Genomic DNA, 10868 nt, shown 5'->3' on the forward strand with positions numbered 1-10868 from the left:
TATAATCAATTAATACAAAATCCCTAGCCTAACATAACTACTAATATCAGATGAATAAAAAAAACCAAATTTAACCATTCTAAATTAGTCTGTCTTCTTTCTAGAGGTTTAATCTACACACAGACATTCATACCAAACTGAACCCATACACTCCGTTGTCCGTAAAAAATTGCAACTTAAAAAAATTATGATTGTTCAACTGTTTTTGGGTGTAAGTTGCTGCAATGTGCTAGCTTGTACCTGATCTGCCCAAATAATCAATGGAAACCAATTATAAATAAACACTAATTTCTACTGTGGACTGTAACCAATGGCAACAATTTAAAAAATAAATAAAAATAAAATTTCCAATTTCCATCGTGAACCTCAAGATCCCCGTTTGAGCACCTCTTTAAAATGCAAATTTCGACAAATCCTTTCTTAGTGCGCCTATACATAGTAATAAGTACATTTACTGAAAATTTCATATCTATAGCTTCAGCAGTTCCGGCTAGGCGATGATGAATCACCCAGGACAAGTCTTTTTATATATATAAGATAATAATATAGTTGATGGCATAGCAAATGTCAGGAAAAAAGAATAATAAAGAATTAACTAGTGGCAAGACATATTTTATTGTGGAACATTGTTATAGCTGGTTGTTTTCACCATCCATTTTTAATTGTTCTTACCTCTCAACATCTATACATATAAAACAATGCGAACAGGTAATTTTTATCTTTGTTATTGAAACTATAGTATAGGTTTAAACTAAAAAAGAAATATATTTGGAGCAAAGTATCCCGCTCTTACGGTATACGGCTCTGTATGCGTGATACTACAATAAACCAAAAATACATTTACACTCTTTAAAAAAAACTTAACAGTAAAATATAACTATAATAAAGCAAATAAAACTCTCTTCTTAATACTACGAGAAGTAATCTATGTAAATCTAACATTTGTTATTAGTAATAATTATATAAGAATATACCGTTTTTACAGGTCCCTGCCAAATCAATTTCGTCCTCTGCGGTGGCTGTGATCGGTGGCTATAGTGTCAATAAATTATTATGAAATTATATTAGTACGAATTATTGCGAATTATTATTATTATTATTATTACAGATGTCGATTAATATTATGTTAATATAAATAATATTAATACTACCTACTACTACTAATAATAGTAATACTCAGTGAAACATTAATACACGAACGACACGATCTGTTGTCTCTGTAGTCTGTATGCTCCGTGCTGTGTGTCCGTGTGCATATAATATGATATATGCGGTTTCGCCACCTATAAAGTGTTGAAAATTGAATGGTATATTATAATCTAATTCCAAAAATATAAGCTCTGAAGTACATTTATTATGGCTTAGTAGATACTTATATTAATTAGTATGTACTATGTATATACCATACGGTGTGTATAGTAGTATTAAAATTGACATTGATAATTGTACCCAATATATTATATTATAATTTATAATAACATAATATATAATGTACCCATAGCTAATTATTGAAGTCGTCGTCTATGTGCAGTGTTGCTAATTTCACGGTATATAGGTACAAAATATTATAATATATACCTAGTATTTAACCTAGCATAATTTACAATATAATAATTATTACATATTTTGATATTGTGTGTATAGATTAATAAAATTCGTCTAAGACATAATACGCAGACATACGCTGTAATTAAATGTTTACAATAATAATACTATAGGTTATATAATACTTCTTTTATAAATTGTTTTTTTTTTCTGCCACTAAAGCCGATCAGAAAAACCTAACTATGTAGGTACCTATAAATTAACGCAACAGCCAAAAATAAATCATGGAAATAGTAAAAATATCTAGATGCTCTCTCTCTCTACCTCTGTATGTGTATCATCCTTCAGTCATGTGTATATGACGCAAAACAGATTTTAGATTCTGAGTGGAACGATGAATGTACCGGTATTGATTTTACAATGATGTGTGTTTTTTTTTTATTATTATTTTTTGTGTCACTGTACACGATAAGTAGTCGAAATAATGCTTCGATTTTCAACTTCAATATCTTGTTCGACGGGAAAGTGAATATTGTTGGTGCATTGGGGAAGTCAAAATTTGAAATTCCCAGTAATTTTCAAAAGCACCGTGAAAAACAAAAGAAATATTAAGGAAAAACGGGAATTTTTACCCAAAATCGACTTTGGTTTTTGGTATAACTTTAAAACAAATGACTGTAGATACATGCAGTTCTCACTGGTTGTTTATATTTCCATTTTCTATACATGATAAAATTTTCAAAATATTTTGATTTATTTTGAGCAGTTTACGGACAATTTCAGTTTCCAATTTAATTAGTTTTTATTTCTATGAATGTCAATAAAACTTTATTTGTTGAGTAAAAATACTTGAAAATTTAATACAAGGCTTCTACTATATTGTTACAATGACATTTGAAAAATATTAAAAATCCTTAGTCACAGTTTTTTTTTATTAGCATTTAAAGTTCAAAAATTGACAAAATATAGAATAATCACGAAAATTACCTAATTATTTTGAGTTTATAATTCGTAAAAATTTTTCTTTTTAGAACTAAGATTTTAAAATGTAATACAAGATTCCTTATAGGATAATCTACCTTTATAAAAAAAAAAAATGTCTATAAGAAACTCAAATTAAATTTTATGAGCGTTTGAAATTCATATTTTTACAACATTTGATATTCACTCGATTTCCTTATTTTGTTGTAATTAAAAAACGAATCACTGTAGAAACTTTAAAATTTCACTGAATGTTTATATATACGATAAAATTTTGAAAATAATTTGACTCTTTTTGAGCTGTTTACGGACATTGTAAGTTTCCAATTTTTTTAGTTTTTTTTTCTATAAATATCAATAAAGTTTTATCTATTGGGCCAAAAAGTGTAAAAAATTAATACAAGGCTCCTGATACATTGTTAAAATAGCAGATGAAAAATATTAAAAATACATAGGCACAATTATCTTTTATAAGCATTTGAAGTTGAAATTTTGACAAAATTTATCAAATTTAAAATTGAATAATTATTTTGTAGTTAAAAATTTATAAAATGTTCAACTTTTATATCTAAGGATTGAAAGTTTTAAACAAGATTCCACGTAAATATTTTAATTCTGTTACCAAAAATCTAAAAAATACATAAGCACAGTTTATTTTTATAGTCATTTTAAGTTCAAATTTGAACAAAAGTACATATTAAAAAACCTGGAATAACTATTTTAGTTATTTTGTTTTGATTGTATAATATTATTTGTGGGTATCTGAAACTCCTAAAGTATACTATTATATATCTATGATAGTACCACGGTTTGTTGTTGATGTATAACGCGGTACCTAATGGATATTGTGAATTTGGAATTTATTATTGATACCTATTATATTAGCATTTCCTATACACCATACAATTTTGAAAATATTTTGACTCTTTTTGAGCTGTTTACGGACATTTTCAGTTTTAAATTTTTTTAGTTTTTTTTTCTATAAATATCAATAAAGTTTTATCTATTGGGCCAAAAAGTGGAAAAAATTAATACAAGGCTCCTGATACATTGTTACAATAGCAGTTGAAAAATATTAAAAATACATAGACACAATTTTTTTTTATAAGCATTTGGAGTTAAAATTTTGACAAAATTTATCAAATTTAAAATTGAATAATTATTTTGTAGTTAAAAATTCATAAAATGTTCAACTTTTATATCTAAGGATTGAAAATTTAAAACAAGATTCCACGTAAATGTTTAATTCTGTTACCAAAATTCTAAGAAATTCATAAGCACAGTTTATTTTTATAGTCATTTTAATTTCAAATTTAGACGAAATTACATATTAAAAAACCTGGAATAACTATTTTAGTTATTTTGTTGTGATTGTAATGATTGTATAATAATATTTGTGGGTACTTGAAACTTCTAAAGTATACTATTATATATCTATGATAGTACCATGGTTTGTTGTTGATGTATAACGCGTTACCTGATGGATTTTGTGATATGATTAATTTGGAATTTATTATTAATACTATAGATAAGTATACCTATAATAATATGTATGTCTAATATCTAGACTGACAAACCGTCTCCGGTCAGAATCGTTTTTCTTATACAGTGATATTATATCATTGAATTCAAATTTAATACTATCCATTATACAGTGACCCACTTATAATCTGCTGTACAGCAGAGCGACATCCACTTACCCACCTTTTTCCATTTGAAATATATATTATTCATTGAACAAATAATTTATTGTTACATTCTTTTCCACCTCATCTTTATTCTATAATAAAAATAATAAAATTTACCACTCCAGTGGTTGAATTCAAAATGTAGGATATTATATAATTTTCAGAAATAAGCAATAACAATAACTTCAATACCTACCTATGTTATTATATTATATTATTTGTATAGCCAAAAAATAGTCATATGTTTTTAAATTGAATTATAAAAAGGAAAATGTCTTTCGGAGGAAGGTCGGGCAGCTAGTATTTAATATTAGATATACAGATAATATGCTAAGTAATTTTGTGCGTAAAACAATTTTTGTTTTTTTAACTACAATAAATTGTAAATTTTTAATATATAATTTAATAATTTTTTTCATTCTCGGATGTGGCGTAGTATTTTTTAAATGAGCTCGCGGTGCCCTTGGGGCACCCCGGTGCACAGGTTGGGAACCGCTGCTTTAAACACTTCATATCTTTATATCTTGACACTGCAGGTATATTAATATACCTATGTACAATTTTAAAAATACAAAATAAATAATATTGTTTTAATATTATATCATTATTCCAATATTATACAATTTTAAAAATACAAAATAATAATAAAGTTTTATAAATATGTTTAATAATACATAATAATAATTACATGGTTAAACATGTGATTTGATAATAATTTTTAAAAAAAACCTATAATAATAGGTAAAATGTAGACGGTGTTAGGTAAAATTAATTTTAAAAAAATGAATCAATAATATTTTAAATAAAATGTTAATAATTTAAAATTGAAATTTATTTAAAAGAAATATTATGTGCGATTCTCTTTAAATACTCAATGCAATTTCTTATATTCTATTCGCTTACTATTTAGACGATTTAGGTCAGTATATTTTTTTATTTTTTGGGGGACTCCCTCATCCAGCAGTTAGTTGTGCTATAAAAACACCGTGGCCTGTTTGAACTCTTCTCAGGCAATTTATTAATGTCCAAATTGTTGGGCTGTACACTTCCATTTCAATATTAATTAATCTCCTATAATTTCCTATTTGCTTTACAGTATTGATACACTACACGTCTACACATTCATCGCTTTATCTTAACTGCTGTAGGTACCTTTATCTTACCTATATAGTTGGTTTTTACGTTACACGATAACAGCTATATTGACTATTGACGATTGTATTATGGTTATTTTTCATAATTCACATAATTGTAATAAAAAAAAAATGCCACGCGAAATTTCCTCGCGCCAAAGTGACCAGCGCCAATATATGTCCTCACGCCGAAACGGTTGTGCCGAAATGTCCTAGACCTTTCAGATGTCCAGTGGCGCCTGGCCAGGTCGGCGAGATGGTGATCGCCGACTGGGCCCTATTCTAAAAGGCCCCTTGTACGGAGCCGGATTATTAGGATTTGTGGGGGGGGGAGGGAGTTGGGTTTAAAAAAACTACAACACGTCAACTATTACCTATTTTCAGTAATTTAAGATTCTTAATAATAAGATTAGTAATCTTATGATTATATTGAATTGAGTACCTAATGAACTAATGACTTAACGTAAATTGTACAGGCAGTGAACGTAGTGCCTTGATTTGAAATTTATGTCGATTGTCGGTTGATAAAAATAGTACCTATACCTATTTCTCAGTAAAATCGCTCGGACGATCACACGACCACAATAATGTATTAAATAAATAACATTAGTTATTACCCTTCGCTCGCGTGATGTATATCTTATTAAATTAATACTAGATGATGTTCGATACCTAAATATAAAAATATTTTTCTTGATTTTATTTTATTAATCTTTATCGCAATGATGTGTTCGCAAGTCGTGTTATATATTAGTGTTGAACACCAAGACGCCGACTGGCTCGGGCCTAATAAAATTACAATCTTATCAGCTACAACGATACAATCTACAGGTAATATATTTAAATGTTTATTATAATATTCAATCAGTTTAAGGGATTGGGAATATTGGGTATTCGTACATTTTAAGTAAACAATAAAGAAAATAATGTGATTGGTTTAAATATATTATTATTATCAAGTATAATAAATTCGGCAACTTACAACTAGTTTCATTGTTATGCATATGTTATTGGATAAATATTAATACTATTAAATATTCATCCATGATCATAATTTGTGTTTAATTTAATTAATTGTCATGTGTTCAAATTTCATAAATATATTTTAATTATTTACCTTTTTGCTATAGCCAAATAGGCAATCCTTAGAATAAATTTATTGAAAAAAATATGTTCAAGGGCCCGTATCTTTCTAGTTGTACCTAAATGGAAGGGCCCTTTTTTATTTAGCCGACCAAGAAATGTGTGCCCAGGCCGCCACTGCAAATGTCATTGCACTCGATACCCCTGTACTCTGTCTACGGAATCGCTTTCTTTCTCTCTACGCAATATAATAAAAATGCATATGCCATGTAATAAACCGACTGAGTCGTTTTATTTATTTCTCACAAAAACAATTACACACACAATAGTGGGTCTATGACATTCCAGCACCTGTTCAGAGTACAGTGATATCAGGTATCATTTGGGTGCAATGACATCCGTGTATTATAAATGATGAAAAACGCTGACGCACGCGTTCAAAGCCACTTAGTGTGTAATGGATTTTAATTATAATATTTATATAATATTTAATATTTTACTTTTAATAATGTAATTATATCATACCTGCAGTGCACAAATATAATCGTAATTTAAAAACATTAGGAATTAGCGGGGAAGGGGCTAATAAGTTTAGGTCGGAAACGGTGTGTTGTCGTAATATGCTGATATCACTGCGAATGGCGATTTTAATATTATTATAATTTATAATATGATACATTATGTCGTCCGTTGCAATATTACTTTTTATCTTTTATTATTCTTTCTTTGTGCATCATAATATGCAAAAAAAGTTTTTCCCACGGTAAATATAGGTAGTAAACATAAATCGACAAAAAAAATTTTCGATTTTTTTATCCTACTTTTTGAAAATGATACATTTTAGTGTTACAACTATTCCGCCAAGGACAACGGGGCAGAAAACCAAAAAGCGGGACATTATGTTCTTATATTATTTATACGATGACAATGTAGTGCATAACGTGCAGGGAGTAGGGACTGTGGGACTCGAAATCACGATCCCGAATCTCGTACTACATTGACTGACGTAGCTGGGTATACACTATACACTCTTAGCTATTGTATACAGTATAAAATTTTCATTAGATATTTTTAATAACAACTGACGATTAATTATTTAAATTGGTGGAAGATTTAAGGGGGTCGGTGCCGGTGCGTATTTTTGTACAAAAACATGTCTAACAGGAAAAACTCTCACGCCCTGTAGAATAGTCGGATTTCGTTTAATTTTTTTGTTATTTAAAAGTAGAGAACATTTTGTAGGTTGAATCAAAGCCCGATTTCGAAAATTATAATTTTAGAAGCTGGAATATTCATTTGAATAATGCACAATATTTGTTATTTTTCAAACGTATTTGTTACTACTATTTAAAGTAAAATAAAAATTAGAGATTTGATCCGACCTGCAAAAACTTCTCATCTTTCAGATAAAAAAAAAAAAATTACCAAAGTCTGACATATCAACGAGGCGTGATAGTTTTTCCTGTAGAAGCATTTTTGTTCATCAAAATATAGTGCTTCGGTAATAGTCATATAGAAGTCTATCACTAACTGACTTGTGCATACGTGTGCATAAATATCTTTATGTGTGCGTGTAATATTATAGCCCACTCACACTAATATCGATTTACATAATCACACACATGTACGTTCCGTGCGAGGCTGATACAAAATATGAATTGAATATTCTAGATTTTAATCCTTAATAAATGACCGGTACTGGCATCCTTAAGCGCCAAAATGAGATATAAAAAAAAATAAATCCTATCGTACAAATGCGCCAAAATCCCAGATATATCTGTGTGCTTCATACCAATTTTCAGATATTGTACATATTGTACTACGTAATATACTGTAATATAGCAATTTGATTATAAATATATTTTATAATCAATAGTTATAGGTATGTCCTTTAAAAAACGCCAAACGTATAATCTTACGACAAAATATTATGAAAGTATTATATCTGATTATGATAGAGCGTCAGAGTTTTAGTGTTATAACATTATATTGTTATATTACCTACTATTACCTACAGGGTGTATTTTAACATTTTGCGATCAAGGCAACATATTTTGCCCCCTCCCCCCAAAAAGTTATTTCTTTAAATGTAAGGCAATTATAATTTATAACTACTATTTCATAGTATAACTGTGGTTTAACTCCCAAGCAATTTTTTAAATTTGTTTTTTGGAAACCTATTTATTTCTATAAGTTAAGAATAAATTTGTCGGTCCAAAGTTATACAATTTTCAAGTCCACGAGTTTGCATATTTCCACACATTAGTGGTTTTTTTTATTAATTTAATTTATTAACAATAAAATAAAAAAGTAAGTAAGTACGATACGTAATTTTTGTTTTCACCAAAAAGTTAAAGACAAAAACTCATATGTACAAAAAAAAAAAAATAAAATATTTTTTAGTGTTTTAAACTTAAAAACAAGATTTTGAAGTTATGAAGTTTTTTTATCATAACTTTCAAAGAAAATTTGACCAACTTTTTTTAGTACCATATTAAGCAAGGAAAAACACACAAAATCAATTGGGAGAGTATTAATATATTATATAATTGAATACGAATTGTATAATACAATCCATTATATACAGTGACCCACTTGTAACCTACTGTACAACAGAGCGACATCCACTTACCCGCTTTTTATACATTAAATTCTAAGTTCTGATAATACGTAAATAGGTACGTAATAGTCTTGTTGATTCGGATTTGAAGGAACAGGACGCCAGATAAAATCAGCTTTATAACTTTTGTAAACAAGTTTTCGATGGGTAAAATTTTTTTTTCGGTAGGTAGGTATTTTTTGTAAAAATGAATAGAAATATTATTAATTTTTTTGGTATGTCTGTCAGGAGAACTATAATAGACTCTACTGTATATAATATAATGTCTATGTAGCACGTTAAATATTACTTTTATTAAAATGCATGATCATTTTAAATTAAAATTTATATCTTCGATGCATTAAATGTTTTAATTATATGTCTTCAGACTATAGAAATTACAAATTTGAAGTGAAAATAAATTGTAAAATAATATTTCTGAAAATTACCGAAAAATTGAGAAAATCGGGAGATTGTCCATACTGTCCGTATTAATTGCTACTCTAATTTGTAATTGTGTGGTTGATGCATTAAAATGTGAATTCTACGATCACACAAATTGTGACCGTTCAGACAATAAAAATTGCACAGATGATCAGTACTTCAGAAAAAGAGCAGCCGTATTGTAGAATATATCCAAAAAAATATTAAACAAATTTTTAATTTATTATTTTCAGTGTTAAAAAATAAAAATAATTTTTTGTATAATATTATGTGTAGCGCAAGTGACTATTAATCATATATAAAAAAAATTTAAATATTCATTAGAACAAAAGTTATAAGCAAAGTTTATTATACCTAACTAAAATTACAACTTATCCAAACCTTTATTAATTATGAATATATATTTACATTTAAATAATAAAAAATTAAAACAATGTTACATAATATTCTTTCATGAACACATTAGACACTAACCTTTATATACATAATACATAGGTAATTAAATAAGTAAACTATAAATACAACTAGAATAAAATTACTATTTTATTAAACTTTTATAAATTACTACAACATACTTACATTCTAAATAATATCATCAAAATAATAAACAAAAAAAATCATAAAATCTTTTTCATTATTCTTAATTTGATAAACACATTAGACACTAACCGTTAAATAAAACTTAATTAAATAAGCTAATTAAATACTATCATATCTCATTATAATATACTTATTTTATTTTACCAAAAACATTAATCACATTAGGAATCAATACATTTCATTATTTAAACACCAGCACTTTAAAGTAGTTTAAACACTACAATACGCTTTTCATAACCTATTGAACCACATTTAATTATGAATCATAACGGATTATCATACTTAATAATACTTTATATAAGTATAATATGTATAACGTTGTATCTTATATTATAACAAAGTAACAATAGCAAAAATATCACCTCTATGATAGCTATTAGCTATACATATACCAAATAAAATATAAATAGGTATTATTTAACTATATTATTACTATTTACTACTTGTAATTTGTATACATTAATTTCTTTAACTTTAGCCATGAGTAAGTTACTATAACATAAAAACTACAATAAAGCATAGGTATTATATACCTAAAATAAAATTAAGATAAACAAAAAAACACAAATAATTAGCTAAACATTAACCAAAATTTATAAAAAATATTTAATAGATGATAAACTCTAAAATGTATTGCACTTACAAATTAAACCAAAATACTAAAAACATTATTTAACTTTATTTTCTTTTATTATTTGTATTGAATTAATATTAATTATAAGTTAATTATTACTAACAAAACGAATATTGCACTAGAGAAATATTTTATAAAACAATCATTAATTATAGATATCA

This window comes from Acyrthosiphon pisum, unplaced genomic scaffold (assembly GCF_005508785.2).
Source record: "Acyrthosiphon pisum isolate AL4f unplaced genomic scaffold, pea_aphid_22Mar2018_4r6ur Scaffold_20740;HRSCAF=21998, whole genome shotgun sequence".
NCBI lineage: Eukaryota > Metazoa > Arthropoda > Insecta > Hemiptera > Aphididae > Acyrthosiphon > Acyrthosiphon pisum.